The sequence below is a fragment of the Cibotium barometz genome, chromosome 59 (assembly GCF_041138505.1).
Source record: "Cibotium barometz isolate CiBa-2024 chromosome 59, ASM4113850v1, whole genome shotgun sequence".
NCBI classification, from domain to species: Eukaryota; Viridiplantae; Streptophyta; class Polypodiopsida; order Cyatheales; family Cibotiaceae; genus Cibotium; species Cibotium barometz.
The window spans coordinates 39389138-39410696 of record NC_141104.1 but is presented as its reverse complement, the minus strand read 5'-3'; the positions used below and the strand labels follow the sequence as shown (position 1 = coordinate 39410696).

General features: G+C 50.7%; 1 protein-coding gene across 1 annotated transcript in view; it reads left to right on the top strand.

Moving 5' to 3' along the window:
- LOC147605786 (uncharacterized) overlaps nucleotides 1-20762 on the top strand; it is a 29514-nt gene extending 8752 nt beyond the window's left edge. Inside the window, exon 2 of the mRNA XM_086793689.1 lies at nucleotides 19185-20762. The gene's annotated coding sequence lies outside the window, so the exon portion shown is untranslated. The remainder of the gene's footprint in view (nucleotides 1-19184) is intronic.
- The last annotated feature ends 797 nt before the right edge of the window (nucleotides 20763-21559 follow it).

Below are 21559 nucleotides of genomic sequence, written 5' to 3'. Positions count from 1 at the left end.
ATCTTCACGTGCTTCTCAGCCATCTCTAGTAAATCTGCCATCGTGGGGAGTAAACTGAAAGGGTGGGTGGGTGGGGAAAAAAAATCTGTAAAACCTGCAACAAGTGGCTGTCCAGCACCTTAGCCCGCCTTCCTCTTGCACCTTCTCTTCCCAAACAGTCCAAAACAGTCCACCAATCAGAAACCTAACGATCCCCCTCTTGCTCAGAAAAACTCCCAAGATCTATCACGAGCCTAGGGCTCTGATACCATGTCAGAATATGCAGTGGAAATGATAACCAAACTTGGGTAGACAAGAGCAAGTAGAATGCAGAAAATAGACAGCACAAGAAACACAGAGAGATAGGTGTGTAAACTCTTCTCTATACACAAGATCCCGCAGAAAACTGAATGAGGAAGTGGTGGGGGCATGGGGCCTATTTATATGCCCCATGTGAGCAGTCGGCCAGCACTGGTGGCCCTCCACGACTGCATGAGCAGTCGGCCAGCAATAAATGAAGCCCACGATTGCATACATCCAGTCAGCCAGCAGTACAGAAGTCCACGACTGATGTCTGGGCAGTCGGCCAGCCACAAGACTGCAGAATGGGCAGTCGGCTAGCCACCAGAGTCTTCTGCCAACTTCTGGCATCCCTCCACACCACTGAAAAATGGGGAAAAATAGGGAAAAAATATGGGGAGTGAGGAAAAATGATAAAACACCTCATAAGGGCGGGCACACCCACAACAAAGGCCCTGGTGTATAAAAGTAGACAGGAGATGACTTCTAACAGATGATAGTCATCCAAGAGCAGGTTGGAATCCCGTCATCAAGTTTAGCAGAGGGGGATGCCATGTGCATGATCAATGCCATGTACCTTCTCAAGGCTAATCCAGAAGGGGGCAGCCAGTAAAAGATCAGTAGAACTAGGATTTAGGAGCATCTGGTGCAGCAGAGGCCAGTGTGGACTTGTAGCAGGGGCATGGAAGGAAAAGGTGGAGCTGTCGGCTGCTTGCAAAGGTGGGCGGCTTGACCAGTTCAAGGCGGTTGGACCAGATCAGAGGCGGCTGGTCCAGATCAGACAAACGCAGGTTTTGTATGGATTATGCCCACGACTGCTGGCCGACCAGCAGTCGGCCAGTTCTACAATGGTTCCAATGCCTATAAATAGGTGCATAAGCTCATTGTAAAGGCATTCAACCCTCTAGGGGTTTGGGTCAGTAGGAGTCCCATAGGGGTGTTAGAAGTCATCTCCTGTCTATTTTTATACACCAGGGCCTTTGTTGTGGGTGTGCCCGCCCTTATGAGGTGTTTTCTCATTTTTCCCCACTCTCCGTATTTTTCCCCCATTTTTCCCTATTTTTTTGTGGCATGGGAGGCAGTCTTGTAGTGGCAGGAGGACCTTGAACCTGACCGACTACATCTGTAGAGACTCTGGAAGTGGCCGACTGCATTGCATGAGTCGTGGACTTCCCAGATGCTGGCCGACCTCCTCTGCTGCTGGCCGACTGTGGATTTTCAGTCGTGGGGGTGTTTTTGTGTCCTGTCGGCTGCCCTACAGCAGGCCGACTGCTGATGGGGGGCCATATAAAATGGCCCCCAGCCCCCTTGTCATTTTTATATCATACTCGGGATCTTCTTGTGTATATAGAGCAGAGTTACACGCCTCTCTTTCTCTCTCTCTTGTGCTGTGATTTTCTGCACTGCGTTTTGCTTGTGTTCCCAGATCTGGTCAAAATCTCCGTTGCGTATTCTGACATGGTATCAGAGCCTAGGCTCTAGATAGTTCTTGGGATTTGTGTGAGCAAGAGGGGGACTGTTGTGTTGTTGATTGGTGGACTGTTCGGGAAGAGGAGAAGCAAGAGGACGGCGGGCTGATTTGCTAGACAGCCACTTGCAGGTGTTAGTTCTTCTTTGTTCTCACCCACCAAAATGGGGGAAAAATACGAAGAGGGGGGGAAAATGAGAAAACACCTCATAAGGGCAGGCACACCCACAACAAAGGGCTTGGTGTATAAAAATAGATAGGAGATGACTTCTAACATCCCATCTCAGCTCCTGGCTGTGAAACCAACCACAGGGAGCTGGGGTGCCGCCTGAGCAAATCCTGAGATAGCGACTTCGTGAAGAGGTCCACCGTATTGTCCTCCGTCGAACAGAACTCTAGCAAGATGTCATCAGCAACGATCTGTTCACGAACAAAGTGCCTCTGGATGACCATGGGTTCCTCCAGTGGAAGCCCAAACTTGCAATGCAACCTCTGCATCCTCACCACCTCACAAGCAGCCCGGTACTCTACCTCTGTCCTCGACAAGGCAAAAGATGACTGTCTCTTATTGCTCCGTAAAACTGCTCCTGGGCCTGAAGTAGATCTCCCCGTGTCCGGATCTCCTCCCCAAATTGAATCACTCCAACCGTGGAGTCGGACTCCATCAATCAATCCCCCTCCTGTGTAAAAGAGTCCATGATCCTTCGCATGCCGCACAAACCACAGGAAACGCAATCCTGCCTCCCAAAGAGTCATCTACAACCATGAGCTCAATTGCCTCATCAGGAAGCTCCCGTCCAATCTGGTGTCCATCAACCAGATCAATGAACCATTCTGCTTCTGAGTCAAAGAGGCAGCACACTGCTCACAAGGATCAACACCTGTTACGGCGCAAAAACAAGTCCTGGAAACTTGTTGAAGACCACGCAAGGCCTTCTGAAACCTGTCAACCAACCCCCTCTGAATCCAGAACCACAAAGCCTGGAGTATGCACCTCCTTCTGCAAGTCATCAACTGCCACCTGCCTGGCTTTTCGAAAGATCCCCGAGGAAAGAACATCCTCATCTACAGGAGGTTCTCTGTCCCGAATACTACGAGACATCAGAGCATAAGTTACTTGTTCAGGTTCCTCTGACTGACGAACACAACTACCAACATCAGTACTGGAGAGTTCCTACCAACTGCTGCCATCTACTGGCAAGCTATCCACCATCTGGTCCTGGAAAGCCTGCACCTGCAGCGTATCCACACTTAAGTGGCCATTACCAGACTGCCACTCATCACAAACCTGAGGACCTAGGAGAGAGAGTGCTAAAAGCTTGTAAACTCCATTCTCCACTCCGCCTTCCCAAACCACTTGGCCTGTTGCTTTGTCCCAAAGAGCAACAAAATGCTTATCAAACTCCACCCGTACGCCAGTCTTGCAAAAGCCGGAGTCTTCATGATAATTGATTGCTGCTGAGGAATCTTCACCCTTCTCGGTCTTTCGCTTGGGACACTGCCTCCAATAGTGAGTGGCCTTTCTCGCCACAATCATTACAAGTCCTCTCTGCCTTTAGTTTCTTGCGGTCAGTAACGGACTTCTTCTCAGAAGACTTCTCCAACGAAGCCTTCCCTTTGCCCGTGTTACGGCCTTTCGACCGTTGGCCAGTTAAGGCCTCTGAACCTCCACCCTGAGGAGGGTTCGTGAATCGTTCCTCCTGGTCCAGGACCTTGGGCACAAGCTCCTCCCACGTGATGGTGCTGAGCCTGCCACCACTGGTAATCAAAGACGAGTAAAATGCTGAGTACTGAGAAGGCAAGTGCGACAACAACGTTATGGCCATGTCCTCTGACGATATCTCCTTCCCAGCCTGAAGAACTTCCCGTTGAAGAGCCTGCAACTTGTTAATATGCTCCCGCATCGTCGACGACTTTGCAGGGCTCATAACCCGCATCTGTACTTCGAAGGAAATCCTCTTCATGGGCGATACCCTGTTGTAAAGAGAGGCCAAATGCTGCCATATACCTCTGGCCAGCGTCATATGCTTTACATGATTGATTACCTGCGGTGTGTAGTTGAGAAAGATAAACGAACAGACCCTGGCGTTGACACGATCCCACATCTGTGTTTGAGCCTCCCGGTCCTTTCGGATCGACGGTAACTCCCCTTCCTCGACTTCCGGCCGTGGAACCCCAACAACGACGAAATCAGCGAGGTCGTAAGACTCCAGAACAGATTCCATCATAACCTTCCATATGCCGTAGTTGTTTCCGTCCAACTGACGGTCCACCGGGAATGGAAAGCCGCGATGCAGTCCGAGTATGATAGCATCATAAAGAACAACACCTGGGAGCTAGTTGACCGACCACCAAACAAGAAGGTAATTGGTACCAAATGGGTTTTGAAAGCTAAGTATAAGGCTGATGGCTCACTTGAAAAATACAAAGCTAGGTTGGTTGCACAGGGACTTGCCAAAGTAGAGGGTTTCAACTTTGATGAAACCTTTGCTCTCATAGCTCGTATGACAACTATCAGGACGGTACTTGCCTTGGCTGCTCACAAAAAGTGGCCAGTCTTTCATATGGATGTTAAATCAGCATTTCTGAATGGCCATCTCAAGGAGGAGGTATATGTAGCTCAACCACCAGGTTTTGAGATGCTCAAATAAGAAAATCCTCCAAGGGTGATGTGAGAGTGCCAGACTCATTTCTCAGGAATGAAGACCAAGACGGTGTTCAGAGTCAAGGCAGGAATGGATTGTGGACTAGATGGAACAGATGCATAGATCTTCGTCTGAGACAGAGTGGTTTGGAGAACAGGCCGGGCTTTCAGAAAAAAGGGTTGCCAGGGATAAATGGATGACAGAGGGACTTCGGGAAAAGATTAGGGATGATGACAGTCATCCAAGAGTAGGTTGGAATCTCGTCATCAAGTTTAGCAGAGGGGGATGCCATGTGCATGATCAATGCCATGTACCTTCTCAGGGCTAATCCAGAAGGGGGCAGCCAGTAAAAGATCAGTAGAACTAGGATTTAGGAGCATCTGGTGCAGCAGAGGCCAGTGTGGACTTGTAGCAGGGGCATGGAAGGAAAAGGTGGAGCTGTCGGCTGCTTGCTAAGGTGGGCGGCTGGACCAGTTCAAGGCGGCTGGAACAGATCAGAGGCGGTTGGTCTAGATCAGACACAAACGCAGGTTTTGTATGGATTATGCCCACGATTACTGGCCGACCGGCAGTCGGCCAGTTCTACAATGGTTCCACGGCCTATAAATAGGCGCATATGTTAGAAGTCATCTCCTGTCTAGTTTTATACACCAGGGCCTTTGTTGTGGGTGTGCCCGCCCTTATGAGGTGTTTTATCATTTTTCTTCACTCTCCGCATTTTTCCCCTATTTTTCCTATTTTTTCTGTGGCTTGGGAGGCAGCCCATTTGCTGGCCGACAGCTGGAACTTGTCCACGACTTCATGTCTGAGGTGGCCGACTGCTGACTAGCTGGCTGACTGGATGTATGAGCTGGTCGTGGAGTTTCAGGGCCAGTTGGCTGCCCTACAGCAGGTCGACTGCTGTTGGGGGGCCATATAAATAGGCCCCCAGCCCCCTTGCCAGTTTTGTATCACACTCTGGGATCTTCTTGTGTATATAGAGCAGAGTTACACGCCTATCTCTCTCTCTCTCTCTTGTGCTGTATTTTTTCTGCATACGTTTTGCTCGTGTTCCTAGATCTGGTCATCATCTCCGCTGCGTATTCTGACATGGTATCAGAGCCTAGGCTCTAGATAGTTCTTGGGATTTGTGTGAGCAAGAGGGGGACTGTTGTGTGGTTGATTGGTGGACCGTACGGGACTGTTCGGGAAGAGGAGAAGCAAGAGGACGGCGGGCTGATTTGCTGGACAGCCACTTGCAGGTATTAGTTCTTCTTTGTTCCCACCCACCCACCCTTTTCAGAGTACATCCCCGCAATGGTAGATCTGTTTGAGATGGCCGAGAGGCATGTGAAGATCCCGACACTCCCCATGTTCCCGGTGGACCGTTAGTTGGACGGGAGCAACTACGGCATATGGAAGGTTATGATGGAATCTGTTCTGGAGTCTTACGACCTCGCTGATTTCGTCGTTGTTGGGGTTCCACGGCCGGAAGTAGAGGAAGGGGAGTTACCGTCGACCCGGAAGGACCGGGAGGCTCAGATACAGATGTGGGATCGCGTCAACGCCAGGGTCCGTTCGTTTATCTTTCTCAACTGCACACCGCAGGTAATTAATCATGTAAAGCATATGACGCTGGCCAGAGGTATATGGCAGCATTTGGCTTCTCTCTACAACAGGGTATCGCCCATGAAGAGGATTTCCTTGGAAGTACAGATGCGGGTTATGAACCCTGCAAAGTTGTCGACCATGCGGGAGCATATTAACAAGCTGCAGGCTCTTCAGCAGGAAGTTCTTCAGGCTGGGAAGGAGATATCGTCAGAGGACATGGCCATCACGTTGCTGTCACATTTGCCCTCTTCGTACTCAGCATTTTACTCGTCTTTGATTACCAGTGGCAGGCTCAGCACCATCACGTGGGAGGAGCTTGTGCCCATGGTCTTGGACCACGAGGAACGATTCACGAACCCTCTTCAGGGTGGAGGTTCGGAGGCCTTAACTGGCCAGCCGTAACACGAGCAAAGGGAAGGCGTCGTCGGAGAAGTCTTCTGAGAAGATGTCCGTTACTAACCGTGAGAAACTAAAGGCAGAGAGGACTTGTAATGATTGTGGCGAGAAAGGCCACTATTGGAGGCAATGTCCCAAGCGGAAGACCGAGAAGGGTGAAGATTCCTCAGCAGCAATCCTCCGGCTTTTGTGCACCTGGAGGTGATGGACACCGATGTTTCGTTTTCTTCAGGCAGGGAGGAGATTGGAGGACTCTCCGCAACGGATACTCGGGAGTGGATTCTAGATAGTGGTCCTTCCAGGCACATGACTGCTTCCCGTTCCGGTTTACAGGATCTCTGCAGGCTTTCTGGTCACATTCTTACTGGGGATACATTCACTATCCCAGTTCACAGCGAGGGCAGGATGGAGATAGTTCCCGATGGCAGAGGGGTGAAGCATTCCTCCCAGGTGTTGTATGTTCCGGCACTTGGTTTTCATCAGGTTTGCAAGACTGGCGTACGGGTGGAGTTTGATGAGCATTTTGTTGCTCTCCGGGACAAAGCAACAGGCCAAGTGGTTTGGGAAGGCGGAGTGGAGAATGAAGTTTACAAGCTTTCAGCACTCTCTCTCCCAGGTCCTGAGGTTTGTGATGAGTGGCAGTCTGGTAATGGCCACTTAAGTGTGGATACGCTACAGGTGCAGGCTTTCCGGGGACCAGATGGTGGATAGCTTGCCAGTAGATGGCAGTAGTTGGCAGGAACTCTCCAGTACTGATGTTGGTGGTTCTTGTGTTCGTGAGTCAGAGGAAACTGAATAGGTAACTTATGCTCTGATGTCTCGTAGTGTTCGGGACAAAGAACGGTGAACCTCCTGTAGATAAGGATGTTCTTTCCACGGGGACCTTTTGGAAAGCCAGGTAGGTGGCAGTTGATGACTTGCAGAAGGAGGTGCATTCTCCAGGCTTTGTGGTTCCGGATTGAGAGGGGGTGGTTGACAGGTTTTCAGAAGGCCTTGCGTGGTCTTCAGCAGGTTTCCAGGACTTGTTTTTGCACCGTAACAGGTGTAGATCCTTGTGAGCAGTGTGATGCCTCTTTGACTCAGAAGCATAATGGTTCATTGATCTGGTTGATGGACACTAGATTGGACAGGAGCTTCCTGATGAGGCAGTTGAGCTCATGGTTGCGGATGACTCTTTGGGAGGTAGGATTGCGTTTCCTGTGGTTTTCTGCGGCATGCGAAGGATCATGGACTCTTGTACACAGGAGGGGGGATTGTTGGATGGAGTCGGACTCCACGGATGGAGTGACTCGGTTTGGGGAGGAGATCCGGACACGAGGAGATCTACTTCAGGCCCAGGAGCAGTTTTATGGAGCAGTAAGAAGCAGTCATCTTTTGCCTCGTCGAGCACAGAGGTAGAGTACCGGGCTGTTTGTGATGCTGCTTGTGAGGTGGTGAGGATGCAGAGGTTGCATTGTAGGTTTGGGCTTCCACTGGAGGAACCCATGGTCATCCAGAGGCACTTTGTTCGTGAACAGATTGTTGCTGATGACATCTTGCTAGAGTTTTGTTCGACGGAGGACAGTACGGTGGACCTCTTCACGAAGTCGCTCTCTCAAGATTTGCTCAGGCGGCACCCCAGCTCCCTGTGGTTGGTTTCACAGCCAGGAGCTGAGAGGGGGTGTTAGAAGTCATCTCCTGTCTAGTTTTATACACCAGGGCCTTTGTTGTGGGTGTGCCTGCCCTTATGAGGTGTTTTATCATTTTCCCCACTCTCCGCATTTTTCCCCTATTTTTCCTATTTTTTCTGTGGCTTGGGAGGGAGCCCATTTGCTGGCCGACTGCTGGAACTTGTCCACGACTTCATGTCTGAGGTGGCCGACTGCTGACTAGCTGGCTGACTGGATGTATGAGCTGGTCGTGGAGTTTCAGGGCCAGTCGGCTGCCCTACAGCAGGCCGACTGCTGTTGGGGGGCCATATAAATAGTCCCCCAGCCCCCTTGCCAGTTTTGTATCACACTCCGGGATCTTCTTGTGTATATAGAGCAGAGTTACACGCCTATATCTCTCTCTCTCTTGTGCTGTATTTTTTCTGCATACGTTTTGCTCTTGTGTTCCCAGATCTGGTGCTGCGTATTCTGACAGCATAAGCTCATTGTAAAGGCATTCAACCCTCTAGGGGTTTGGGTCAGCAGGAGTCCCATAGGGGGACAGTTTTGGGTGTTATTCACCTTTTATTCAAGGTAGCCTAGGGTTGTGTGTAAGAGTACCTTTTTGTACTATATCTATATACTGAATTTCCAGCATCTCTCTCTCTCTCTCTCTCTCTCTCTCTCTCTCTCTCTCTATCTACGTTTTGCATCAGCATGTTGCCAGGAGTGTTTAGGGCTGAAAGAAGACTCCCAAAGCTTCCGCATGTTACATTGGTATCAGAGCATCAGGCTCAGCAAAGCTAAACACTGAATCAGTCCCATATGATGGTGTATAGGTCCAAGGTACAGGAAAGTACACGGATACGAAGCCCAAGGCAAGGAACACAGAAGCGGGAAGAACTCCCAGGACGTTTGTTGGTGGTGTTCCACAAAGCCAAAGGGGATGGCTGAGCCAGATAGGTTCTCGGGCAACGGTCCCAAGGGAGGTTTATCCTCCAAGGGTGATGTGAGAGTGCCAGACTCATTTCTCAGGAATGAAGACCAAGATGGTGTTCAGAGTCAGGGCAGGAATGGATTGTGGACTAGATGGAACAGATGCATAGATCTTCGTTTGAGACAGAGTGGTTTGGAGAACAGGCCGGGCTTTTAGAAAAAAGGGTTGCCAGGATAAATGGATGACAGAGGGACTTCGGGAAAAGATTAGGGATGATGATAGTCATCCAAGAGCAGGTTGGAATCCCGTCATCAAGTTTAGCAGAGGGGGATGTCATGTGCATGATCAATGCCATGTACCTTCTCAGGGCTAATCCAAAAGGGGGCAGCCAGTAAAAGATCAGTAGAACTAGGATTTAGGAGCATCTGGTGCAGCAGATGCTAGTGTGGACTTGTAGCAGGGGCATGGAAGGAAAAGGTGGAGCTGTCGGCTGCTTTCAAAGGTGGGCAGCTGGACCAGTTCAAGGCGGCTGCACCAGATCAGAGGCGGCTGGTCCAGATCAGACACAAACGCAGGTTTTGTATGGATTATGCCCACGACTGCTGGCCGACCAGCAGTCGGCCAGTTCTACAATGGTTCCAAGGCCTATAAATAGGCGCATAAGCTCATTGTAAAGGCATTCAACCCTCTAGGGGTTTGGGTCAGTAGGAGTCCCATAGGGGGACAGTTTTGGGTGTTATTCACCTTTTATTCAAGGCAGCCTAGGGCTGTGTGTAAGAGTACCTTTTTGTACTATATCTATATATTGAATTTTCAGCATATCTCTCTCTCTACTCTCTCTCTATATCTACGTTTTGCATCAGCATGTTGCCAGGAGTGTTTAGGGCTGAAAGAAGACTCCCAGAGCTTTCGCATGTTACATTGGTATCAGAGCATCAGGCTGAGCAAAGCTAAACACTGAATCAGTCCCATATGATGGTGTACAGGTCCAAGGTACAGGAAAGTACACGAATACGAAGCCCAAGGCAAGGAACACAGAAGCGGGAAGAACTATGGCTGATTCATGGCTCGCTGAAGCTTCCGCTCCCCCCTGCTCGCGTTGCAGCTTGCACGCACACCGCCTCCTTGCCTCCTGTTTGCCTTCGCGCCTGCCCCCCCCCGCCTCTGCTCATTAGCGCCCCCCCGTCTCTCTGCTCATTCGCCGCCTTTTCACATTCGCGCCCCCCGCCTGTGCTCATTCGTGCCAGCCCCCCCCCCCCCCCCGCCTTTGCTCATTCGCGCCACCCCCCCCTCCCCCCCCCCTCTCCGTCTCCTTCGTCCCCCCCCCCCCCCCTTTTTTCGTTTCTTTTTCAACCCCCCCCCCCCCCCCCCCCCCCCGGGCCTTTGTTTTAATCCTTTCCTCATTTTCTTTCCGCCCCCCCGTTGTTCTTCCGCCCCTCCCCGCTCCGCCTCTTGTGCAGCTTGGTTCTTGCAGGGCCTTCCATTTTCGCTTCGCCTTCGACAAAGCTTCAGACTCTGATGGAGGCTCCTCCCGCCCCACCTCAGAGGGACTCTTCCGCAGCCCTCTCGCCCGCCCCTGAGGATACCCCCATCAGGCTTTCTCTTTCGCCAGAAGAGGAAGCGAGCCTCGCCGCAGAGGTGGAACGCCTCCAGGCACATTCCACCATCTGCCGTATAGTCGGCACTCGCCCCAGCAGAGGGGAGATCCGGGATCTTCGCCAGGCCTGCCTTCTTGCAGATGTGGGCAAGATCCTGGATGTTCAGCTACTGGGCGGCGGACACTACCAGATTGAGTTCGAGACAGCCCAGAGCGTGGCCCAGGTCCTAGCCATGAGTCCCCTTGACATCAGGGGCGCTCGGGCCTTCTTGAGACCTTGGCAGCATGGCTTCGACCCAGCAGCGGCCGAGCAAGGAGAGCGTCTATTTCATGTCACAGTTTGCTTCCCTGTACTTCGCCGCGAGTACCTTCCGCTCCTTTCTAGGATAGGAGCATTGGTGGGTTCGGTGCTTGAGACTGGCCCCATAGCAGCTTCAGTGGTGGCTAGAGCAGCTGGCCTGCCTTCGGTCAGAGTTCTGGTTCGTGACCTCTCCTCTCTTCCGAAGGTCATTCAGTTACCTACGATAGGGGGGGGATGGATCGATCAGAGAGTGGAGTTCTCGGGGCTCCCGAACCAGTGTTTTATATGTAGGCAGGTCGGCCACCTGGCCAAGGCTTGCCCTCGCAGGAGACCCCGACATTCAGCGCAGCAGCAGGCCCCCCATGGCCCGCCCACAGATGCGGCTCGGCAGGCAGCCTCCGGGACACCTGCTTAGCCCATAGAGACCTCGGATTGGCAGCCTGGACAGGGGTGCCGTAGAGGGAGACAACCACAGCAGCAGGCCCAAAGGCCGATGCAGCAGCAGTCACAGCCTCAGCATCACTGGGTTCCTGTGAGGAACAGCTTTGCTCCCCTCCAGGAGGAGACCCCAACGCAGACAGAGGACCAGGAGATGCCAGCATCCCCTCCTTCTCCCCCACCCCCACCCCCACCCCCACCCCCACCCCCCCTCCCCCGTCCCCCCCTCTCGCCTCGCTTTCGCCTTCGCCTCCTCCCATTCCCGCTCCCGTTTTGTCAGTGGCTCCTTCCCCACCCCCTTCTCCCCCCCCCCCTCCCCCTCCGCTCGCCTCAGCTCCTCGGGAGGCCTTGGCAGTACCTTGGCGCTCACCTGCTGTCCGGCGGGCACTGAGCACCGACCTTGCGCGAGCACCGCAGAGGAGACCTACCATGCCGATTCGGGCTTCACGGATATCCTCTATCCGCAGTCGGCTGAGTAGGCTCCACATTAGTCAGCGCTCGGAGGCTTTTGACTACTCCTTCACACGGCCTTTTGGAGCGGAGGGCCCCCATGAGCCAGCACCCATCAGAGTGCATGTGGTGATACCTCCGGCCCGAGGGGAGGAGGCACTTGATTCAGCGGTGGCCTTCTCCTTCCCTCTCTGTGGCACTAGTGACAGGGAGTGGACTCTGGATCTCGCTCTTAGCATATTGAAGACTCAGGCAGTTGAGTTTTCTCATCATGTGAGCGATCTGGAGGTGACAGACGTGATAGGCCGACTCTGGGAGCTGGCTCACTTCTTTGATTTCGGGAGTGCGGATGCCTCCGGGGTTCGCCACTTGGTGGTTCGCATAGTGGCGGACCTAGCACGCGACCCTGGATATGTATGTATACACGAGGTTGCTCTCTCTGAGCGGGAGGCAGTTGCCATGGGCCACAGCCATTGGCGCCTGATCCGAGATTCTTGCAGCACACCGGGTGGGTAGATTCGTAGCCGCTCGGATGGGGACTATTCTCCATCCAAGCCGCTTGCGAAGTCCCGCCGTATGGCTGAGACAGCCTCCACCTCAGCAGGTCATCCATGAGGATCATCTCATGGAATGTACAAGGCCTTGGCGGCGCACACTATGTACGCTATCGTGGATGCTTGAGGCAGGAGCTTCAGAGATGCCTGGTTGGGGGCAGTATTGATATTCTGATGATGCAGGAGCACCATTTGAGTGAGAGCAGGATTCGGAGTTATGGTTCTGTGATGCCTGGCCGATGGGACACATTTTGGTCTGCAGGGTTTGCCCCTTGGGTGGGCAGGGAGGAGTATGTATGGTCATTGCGGATGCATGGCGGGCAAGCCATTGTGGATCGCGGGGTCATTGTGCCTGGTAGAGCATAGTATGTTATTCTGAGGATGCACGATGAGCTCTTTGGCGTGCTCAATGTCTATGCGCCCAACCATGCTAGTGCCAGAGCAGAGTTCTGGACCCTTGTTACAGATGCATTGCCCGAGGCCGCACATTGGTGTGTCGGAGGAGACTTCAACATGCTTGAGGACCCGGCCGATAGGGTGGGAGGCAGTCATGTTATAGTGCACGGCACGGAGCTTGCAGCTTGGGAGCGATTTTGCATGACACTGCGGATTACTGATGCATGGCAGCATGAGGCTTTCTCCCGCTCTCAGGACAGTCTTAGTTTTTCTCGGTCGGATCGCCGGCAGGGAGGGACTAATCTATCATGGATTGATCGCTTCTATGTGGGCGACAGGTTCGGGGAGCGTGGGGGCTCCGTTGGCATTCTCACTGGCACTTCTTTTTCAGACCATGCGCCAGTTATTTTGACACTTGAGGAGGGGACACGGGAGACCAGCTTGCAGTTGAGGATCCCAGAGAGGATACTTACAGATTCCAGTCTTTCTGAGGACATTGAGAGGATATGGCATGATAGTCAGAGCTCTGACCTAGATGCAGCAGGCCAGTGTGCCCAGGGACTCATCGAGCTCAGCTCTTTTTTGCACGCAGTAGCCTTGACACGGCTGGGAGAGACACGAGAGCGGGAGCGCCGCTTGAGACGTAGCCTTGCCTCGCCACTATCATCGCCAGGCCTCAGAGTGGATGCAGCTTGTGATAGAGTGACGGGGGAGTTCTTTGAGATTACCGGACCCTGCCATGCTCGAGCAGGTGTACGCCAACTCAGGAGACCGGACGGCTCGTTAGCCATTGAGCCCGGGGAGATTAGAGCCATTGCCCACTGAGTTCTATCGAGACCTGCTCTCAGCGGAGCCAGCCACGGAGGCACGTGATGCTTGCAGACAGACTGTGTGGGCCCATGTACAGAGGAGAGTCACAGATCGTATGCGCAGAGTGCTGGGGAGCCTCTTTCAGAGGATGAGCTTGTTGAGGCTTTGAGGGTCCTTCCGCGCCATAGCTGCCTTGGGGAGGACGGATTGACGCCTGTCTTTTTTATGCGCTATTGGGACATTTTGGGGCCAGGCCTCCGCAGGGGCTTTCAGTATGTTTTGGACACTGGGGTGATGCCACAGAGCTTTTCAGAGGGCTTGATCTTTCTTATTCCCAAGGGGGAGGGAGTGTCTGATATTCGGCTCTGGAGCTTTTCAGAGGGCTTGATCTTTCTTATTTCCTATCACGATCCTTAACATTGTCTACAAGGTCCTGGCCAAGGCCTCGAGTTTGAGGATCCAGCCCTTCCTTGGGGAGTTGATTCATGCTTCCCAGACGGGATTCGTCAAGGAGCACAGTATCCTTGACAACATTTTCACCTTCTGGGAGGCGACGGCCCGAGCTAGATTTCTCGGCAAGGACCTGGTCGTTATGCTTCTCGATTTTGAGAAGGCATACGATAGAGTCGATTGGGGTTTCCTAGAGGGCACTATGCTTCGCCTGGGTTTTGAGCCAGTCTGGATTCGAGGGGTGGCGGCTCTATATTCCACAGCTCGTAGCCAGGTGCTGATGGCAAGAGGACGGGGGCCGAGTTTTGAGTTGACCGGATCAGTCCGTCAGGGGTGCCCTCTCGCCCCGTTTCTTTTTCTCTTCTTTGCTGAGGCTATGAGCATGTATCTGACAGCAGAGGAGGTTGGTTTGAGAGGACTCCAGCTCCCAGTCCGGGGTGAGGACCTGCTCGATTCTGAGTTTGTTGATGACATGGGATTATTTTTGCATGGCCAGGAGGCCAGTCTTCAGAGGGCAGAGCAGTCACTGCAGGTTTTTGGTGCAGCTTCGGGAGCATTGATCAATTGGCGCAAGACAGTGGATCAGTAGCGCTCCCACTCCGGCATGGAGCCCAGACCCGGGTTTTAGATGGATTCCTCCTGGCACAGCAGTGCGGTATTTGGGATGCCAGATTGGACTTGATTTGTCACCTGAGCAGCAGATCGCCCCGCTTCTTCTGAGCATTCAGAAGAAGCTTTTGTATTGGAGTACAGCTCGGCTATCCTTGGCTGGGAGGGTGGTGGTGACAAATCAGGTGCTTTTAGCGACCATGTGGTACATCACGTCTTGTTGGATTTTCTCGAGCTCTTGCATCAGCCAGGTACATTGGCTGATCAGGAACTTTCTTTGGTTTGGGTGGGACGGTCAGCCAGCCCGGGCTAAGGTTGCTTGGGCAGTTATTACTCTTCCGCTGGCCCAGGGGGGCTTGGGCATTATAGATCCAGTTGATCAGAGTAGAGCCTTATTGGGGAAGCTTATTGTTCGGGGGCTGCTTCCAGGCACTGAGCCTTGGAAGGAGCTTCTTTTTCAGCGACTGCAGGCTAGGGCTCCTCCAGCAGGGGGCACTTGGGTACCAGTGATACGATGGATCTTCATAGAGATGAGGAGGACAGGCCTCAGTAGAGGATGGGAGGACAGATTTGCCTTGAGCATCCTGCGAGCTTGGGAGCTGCTGAGACCGGGGCTTTCTCAGAGACCTCCTACTTGTGATGAGGAGCGGGCCAGACAGCCGCTCATCTGGAGCCCCGCGGTACGCACTAAGCAGGGTCATATGCTGGGCTCTCGGCCTCGTCTAGCCTGGGGACCATTGGCGGCAGGCCCAGCACGCAGTTTTGGAGACTGGCAAGCCTTCTGCAGTCTCCTAGAGGCGGTCCAGGTGGAGAGGCTGAGTCACTTCAGAGGCGGGCTGATTATGACACAGGATATGTGCATCTGCTTTGGCAAACAGGATGCATTAGTGCATGGTTACACGGATTCGGATTATGCCGGTCATCGAGATAACCGGAAGTCTACTACCGGTTATGTGTTTACATTCACAGGAGGTGCTGTGTCATGGATATCCAGGATGCAGAAGTGCACTGCCTTATCTACTACAGAGGCCGAGTATATTGCAGCCACAGAAGCTTGCAAGGAGGCATTATGGCTATCTCGGTTAGTGGTTGATTTGGGTTATACAGGGGATATTCCATTGTTGCATTGTGACAGTTAGAGTGCCATCCAGTTGGCAAAGAACCCTGTCTTTCATGCAAAGACGAAGCATGTGGATGTGAAGTATCACTTCATCAGAGAGGTGATAGAGAACAAGCTGATTCAGCTTGTCAAGATTCATACGGATGACAACCCGGCTGATCTGTTGACAAAGAGTTTGCCTCCAGAGCGGTTTGCTCATTGCAGACACTTGATGGGCATTGGATGAGGCCAGTTTCAGCCTTGATATGGCCTTGTATATTATCATGTACATGCTGATTTTTTCTTTTCCTTCATTTAAGGGCACTTTGCCTTTAAGTGGGAGGTTGTTGGGGTTAAAGGCATTATGCCCACCCTTATAGTGTGTACAAGCCCATAAGTTTTATAGTACATAGTACACTTAGTACTTTTAATGTACTAAGTGCACTATGTGTACTAGAGCAAATATACATGTGTGATAGGGGAGTCACACACTCATACTTGTGAGTTGACTTATCCCCATATGTCTCTCTCTCTCTCCCTTCTTCTCTGTGTGTGTCTCCCACATGAAACCCTAACTCTCTCCCTTCACATTGGTGGCTACAGGGACTCTCACAGGAGTTCCTGGAGGATTTTTGGGCCAGGCTCTGGGCTAGTCGACAGGCACGCAGGATCTCGACTTTTCAGTGGCTGGTTGCCCACAGGGGCTCTGCAGTTGGCACGTGGCTTGTCTACAGTGGTCTTCCGGCGACCTGTGTCCGATGCGGCCACCCATTGGAGACACAGAGACACTGCCTATGGGACTGTCCACAGGCGCAATAGATTTGGCTGAGGATGCTGCGCATTTTGGCCCCCCTCTCTAGAGGGCATGTACATCATCAGGGCCTGCTCTGGGATACGAGACGGAGCAGGACAGCCAGGCCATCAGATTCATTAGGGGCCAGCCTCGCCTTGTTCCTTCACCGGATTTCTCGTCCGCCGTCTGGACACAGGAGAGGGATTTATGATGAGAGCTCCTCAGCAGCCTCACCATCTGGTTCACCTGGAGAGCCCGGTGCTTCAGGGCCTTTGAGGGGAGACTGGAGCCACTAGCAGAGACTGTTCGGGGGATTTGGCAGGAGCTGATCCACACCCTACGCGGACAGTATGACCGCATCGGATGCGGCGATCTTGCGGCGCCAGGCCTTCCACACCACTTGGCGCAGCGGCCCCTTCTATACACTTCACGCGGGTACCCCCCGCTGGCATTACAGGCCACCTGTTTGGCTTTCCCCCCCTCCTATTGTATGATATAGCTCTCAGTCATTTGTACTGATCTTTGTACCTTTTTGCACCTAGGGAGAGTCTCCCTAGCTGCCTTGATTGGATCTCTGCTCTGCCTTCTTATGAGCAGGAGAGCTTTTTTTTGTAGCCCAGTGGGCGTTTTTTTAAAACTAATGAAAGGATCTTTTCTCGGGAAAAAAAAAAGAAGCGGAAAGAACTCCGAGGAGGTTTGTTGGTGGTGTTCCACAAAGCCAAAGGGGATGGCAGTCCTGTGAGCCAGATAGGTTCTCTGGCAACGGTCCCCAGGGAGGTTTATCCTCCAAGGGTGATGTGAGAGTGCCAGACTCATTTCTCAGGAATGAAGACCAAGACGGTGTTCAGAGTCAAGGCAGGAATGGATTGTGGACTAGATGGAACAGATGCATAGATCTTTGTCTGAGACAGAGTGGTTTGGAGAACAGGCCAGGCTTTCAGAAAAAAGGGTTGCCAGGGATAAATGGATGACAAAGGGACTTCGGGAAAAGATTAGGGATGATGACAGTCATTTAAGAGCAGGTTGGAATCCCGTCATCAAGTTTAGCAGAGGAGGATGTCATGTGCATGATCAATGCCACGTACCTTCTCAGGGCTAATCCAGAAGGGGGCAGCCAGTAAAAGATTAGTAGAACTAGGATTTAGGAGCATCTAGTGCAGCAGAGGCCAGTGTGGACTTGTAGCAGGGGCATGGAAGGAAAAGGTGGAGCTGTCGGCTGCTTGCAAAGGTGGGCGGCTGGACCAGATCAGAGGCGGCTGGTCCAGACCAGACACAAATGCAGGTTTTGTATGGATTATGCCCACGGACCAGCAGTCGGCCAGTTCTACAATGGTTCCAAGGCCTATAAATAGGCGCATAAGCTCATTGTAAAGGCATTCAACCCTCTAGGGGTTTGGGTCAGTAGGAGTCCCATAGGGGGACAGTTTTGGGTGTTATTCACCTTTTATTCAAGGCAGCCTAGGCTAGGGCTGTGTGTAAGAGTACCTTTTTGTACTATATCAATATTCTGAATTTCCAGCATCTCTCTCTCTCTCTCTCTCTCTCTCTCTCTCTCTCTCTCTACGTTTTGCATCAGCATGTTGCCAGGAGTGTTTAGGGCTGAAAGAAGACTCCCAGAGCTTCCGCATGTTACAGAGGATGTGGACAATGGCCTACATCTAGCTGTTGTACCCCAGGGGTTCTTTCTTGCTTCCTGTTCCTACCAAGTTGTAGATTTGCCACTACATACCATGAAAATTGTCCTGGTTCTGTGGTTTGAAAAAGATGGATTTGCTCTCCTCTTACTCTCACATATGTTGTGGGTTGGGTAAATTCTTTCAGAGATTTGACACGCCTCTCAGGGAACTGAGTACGGTTGTAAAAGTTGGACATTCCATGATGGAGTGATGTGCTTCTCAGTCTCTCACATTGTTCCTATGACCTAGGTTTATTGGTACCATTGAATGGCAGCAATAGTGCAAATGGCATATAGTGGCTCGTCACATAACAAATGGCTCCACATTCCCTGTCCTGAAAGGAGAGCTTACAGGCAGAGACGAGGTGATGGAATTCGGAGCTGTTGTCTTTCCGCATCTTATTTATTGCCATTCACTCAAAGTACAAGAGTTTTGAAATGTTTTCTACACTTTACAACTTGCTTCCTATGTAACCCTTTACAACTTGCTTCCTATGTAACCCTTTTCCTCCCCCCTCAATTAGCCTTAGGCCCAAGATCCTCCCGTAGTTAGCCTTTTTTTCACTGCCCGTAGGTGCCCGCCTGTAGGCGATGCCGTCGAGGAAGCACCTCTCGGTTTTTGAACGAAAGACCTCCTGGGCCTAGGTAAACACCTTCACCACTTGGGCTATCACCTCATTGGCTCTCCACTTTACAACTTGCTTCCTATGTAAGCTTTGGCACCTTATAGGGCTATTTACTGGAGTCTTAGTTTGTAATTAACCATTCTTTGTGGGCTTCAATCAGCAAGTTCATTGACGTCAGGAGCAGTTATGGGTTCTGGTGTTTGATTTTCAAAATGATAATGAGGTTTATTCAACAGTTCTGTTGGCATCTGTGGTTGAGATGCTATCCCCAAATGTGACCAAGGTGCCAGAAAGATGATTTTTACAAATTCTTAATCACTTGTGGTAAAGCATGACTAGGAGAGGCCCTTACCAAGGTTTAACTAACATGGTTTTAGTTTTGTTATGTCCACCATTAGCGTTGTGTGCACGCAAATCTGTTCTAAGATGATGTCAATTTTCAGGTATCCTTACCAGAAAACACACGTACGAGCGAAGCAAGATAAAGATTTGGTGATTGAATTTTCTGAAAAGAAAGGCCGGCTCGGCAAACTGGAGCAGCCACCAACCAGATGAGAAGCAAGAGAGCATGGTTCCTCAGTGGAGTGGTGCAAGGTAAAGGTTTGGTGATTGAATGTACCAGAAAAGACCAGCAATTGGAGCAGCCACCAGATGAGGAAAGCAAGAGAGCATGGTTCCTCAATAAAGCAATGGATGGAAGGTGAAAGGGTAACGGGCCTCACTCAAAAGGCGGGGAAGGATTATGAGAACCTCACTCAAAAGAAGAATGCTCTTAAATTTTTATCCTGCTCGTGGAAGTAGAAACCATGGCTTAGAGTTTGTCAATGCATAGCCTTGAGAGAGCAGGTTTGAGAGGCTTGTTTACACACTGTTATATGCCTGCTTAGCATCTTAGAGATCGCATTCTTGCAGAGTTAAGCAGAAATCCTTGTTTGAGCTCCTCAGGATAATTCCTTGAAATCCACAAAGCAACAATGGACCCCTCTCTGCAGGCATTTCATGGTGCGTTTGAGCTCCTCTGGATACTTCCTTGAAATCCACAAAGCAACAATGGACCCCTCTAGGCATTTCATGGTGCATTTGCTGGGTTGAACTGCATGGTGTGTTTGCCAAATGGATAACGTTCATTCGAGCTTCTCAACCTTGATCTTTTGCAAGTTCTCTGCTTTATGAGAGGACACTTGCTCAGATATTTTCCATGGTAAAGAGGGGAGAGTTTCTCATGAGTTGAGTGAATTTAGGCATTGATTTTCCCTTGTTCAAGCCCTCCATTTGTCCAGTTAGTGTGTGGCAACTCTAACATGCTTCCTACTCTTGATTATAATTGGTGCCAGTCACCTTTTTCCATGCAATTTGGCGTTCTATGTCATACCACCTTTTGTAGAGACTTGGCCAAAGTTAGTGTATGCATGTAAGGGCTACCCTTGCCAAGACGTACATGATCTCCTCAAATACTTCCCATGGAGGACTATTCTGTAGGGAGGGTGAGAAGAGGGTCCATTGTGATCTCTCTTAACTATGCTAGGATATCTACTAGGCTGTCCATCCTAGGCGTGAAATGAGGGTCTTTTGAGGTCCTCAAGTGTCAGCTTACATGCTCTGCTACCCAAGTGAAAGTAGCCATGTGTACAATCACCTAGGCCATTTGCATGAGCTATTTGTACAACAATCACCTAGGCCCTTTGTATGAAGTGTGGCCCCAACATTGTAGCAACATAATCTTTGGAAAAGCACATCCTCAGCTGAAAATGCCAAAGGAGATTATTTCGTAAGCATGGAAGCTACTTTAGAAGCCAACCATTCACAACTTGGTGAAGCACATCCTTGTGAAAAAAGAGCCAAGGACTTTAGCTCATAGCCCCTTTTGCTGCTTTGTTAGCTGAAGTCCACAACTCGTAGCATCTTTTTTGTCACTTTCTTCTCTTGTACCAACCCTTCCATTTCTCTTCATGTAAGACTATGCTAACATTGTATATGACTTGTAGTGTTATTATAGCAGCCACAAAACTTGTAGTGCTTTACCTTGGGTATCACTTTTGACATTGTAGATTTTGCCTTTAATCTCTGCTCATATTTTCTTGGGTACCAATACCTAAAAATCATGTGCAAAAGCATCTTCTATTGGCTTGAGTGCATAAAGCTTTGCATAGTTGAGGGAGATTGTGGATGAATATCATGTGAATAAGGAAAGTCCAAGGACTCCGTGTACATGCTTGCTTATAGAGACTGTATCATTTGGAGGGCCTAATTTAAAAACTAGTCAATTGTATTGTCATTTTTTATAATAAATATTTCAGAATCAAATACAAAATTATTTTTATATAAGTCATTTTTTATAATAAGTGATTATGAACCATTCTTTTGCAAATAGAATACTTGTGAGCTCTCCTTTTTCTTCTTCTTGATTGCAAGTATTTTGTTGCTATTGAATCTTGCACGTTTGATGGATTCTTGCTAGATAGGATTGGTTGTAGGTATTTTGCTTGCATTCGCTTCCTCTTCCTCTTTTGTGAGAGAGAACCATCACAAAGGAATATCTCTACTTGCCTTCATCTAGGTGAAGAGAGATCTCCTTTCACCCCATCGGCAAGGAGCATTTTGATGTGACAACAGAGTAAGGACACAACACAGACAAGCTAGTCCACCCGTATAGGGAAGTTGTATTTGTGGCTCTATGGTAAAACCCAACAACACATGCTTTGGGGCAAGGCTAAGGTAAGCTCTTGACTTGAATATATTTAGTGGGGACTCTGTTCATCCATCGATCCAGGCTATTGGGATCTCCCAATATTGCCTTGTGTTGCTTAGGAGGCCACAA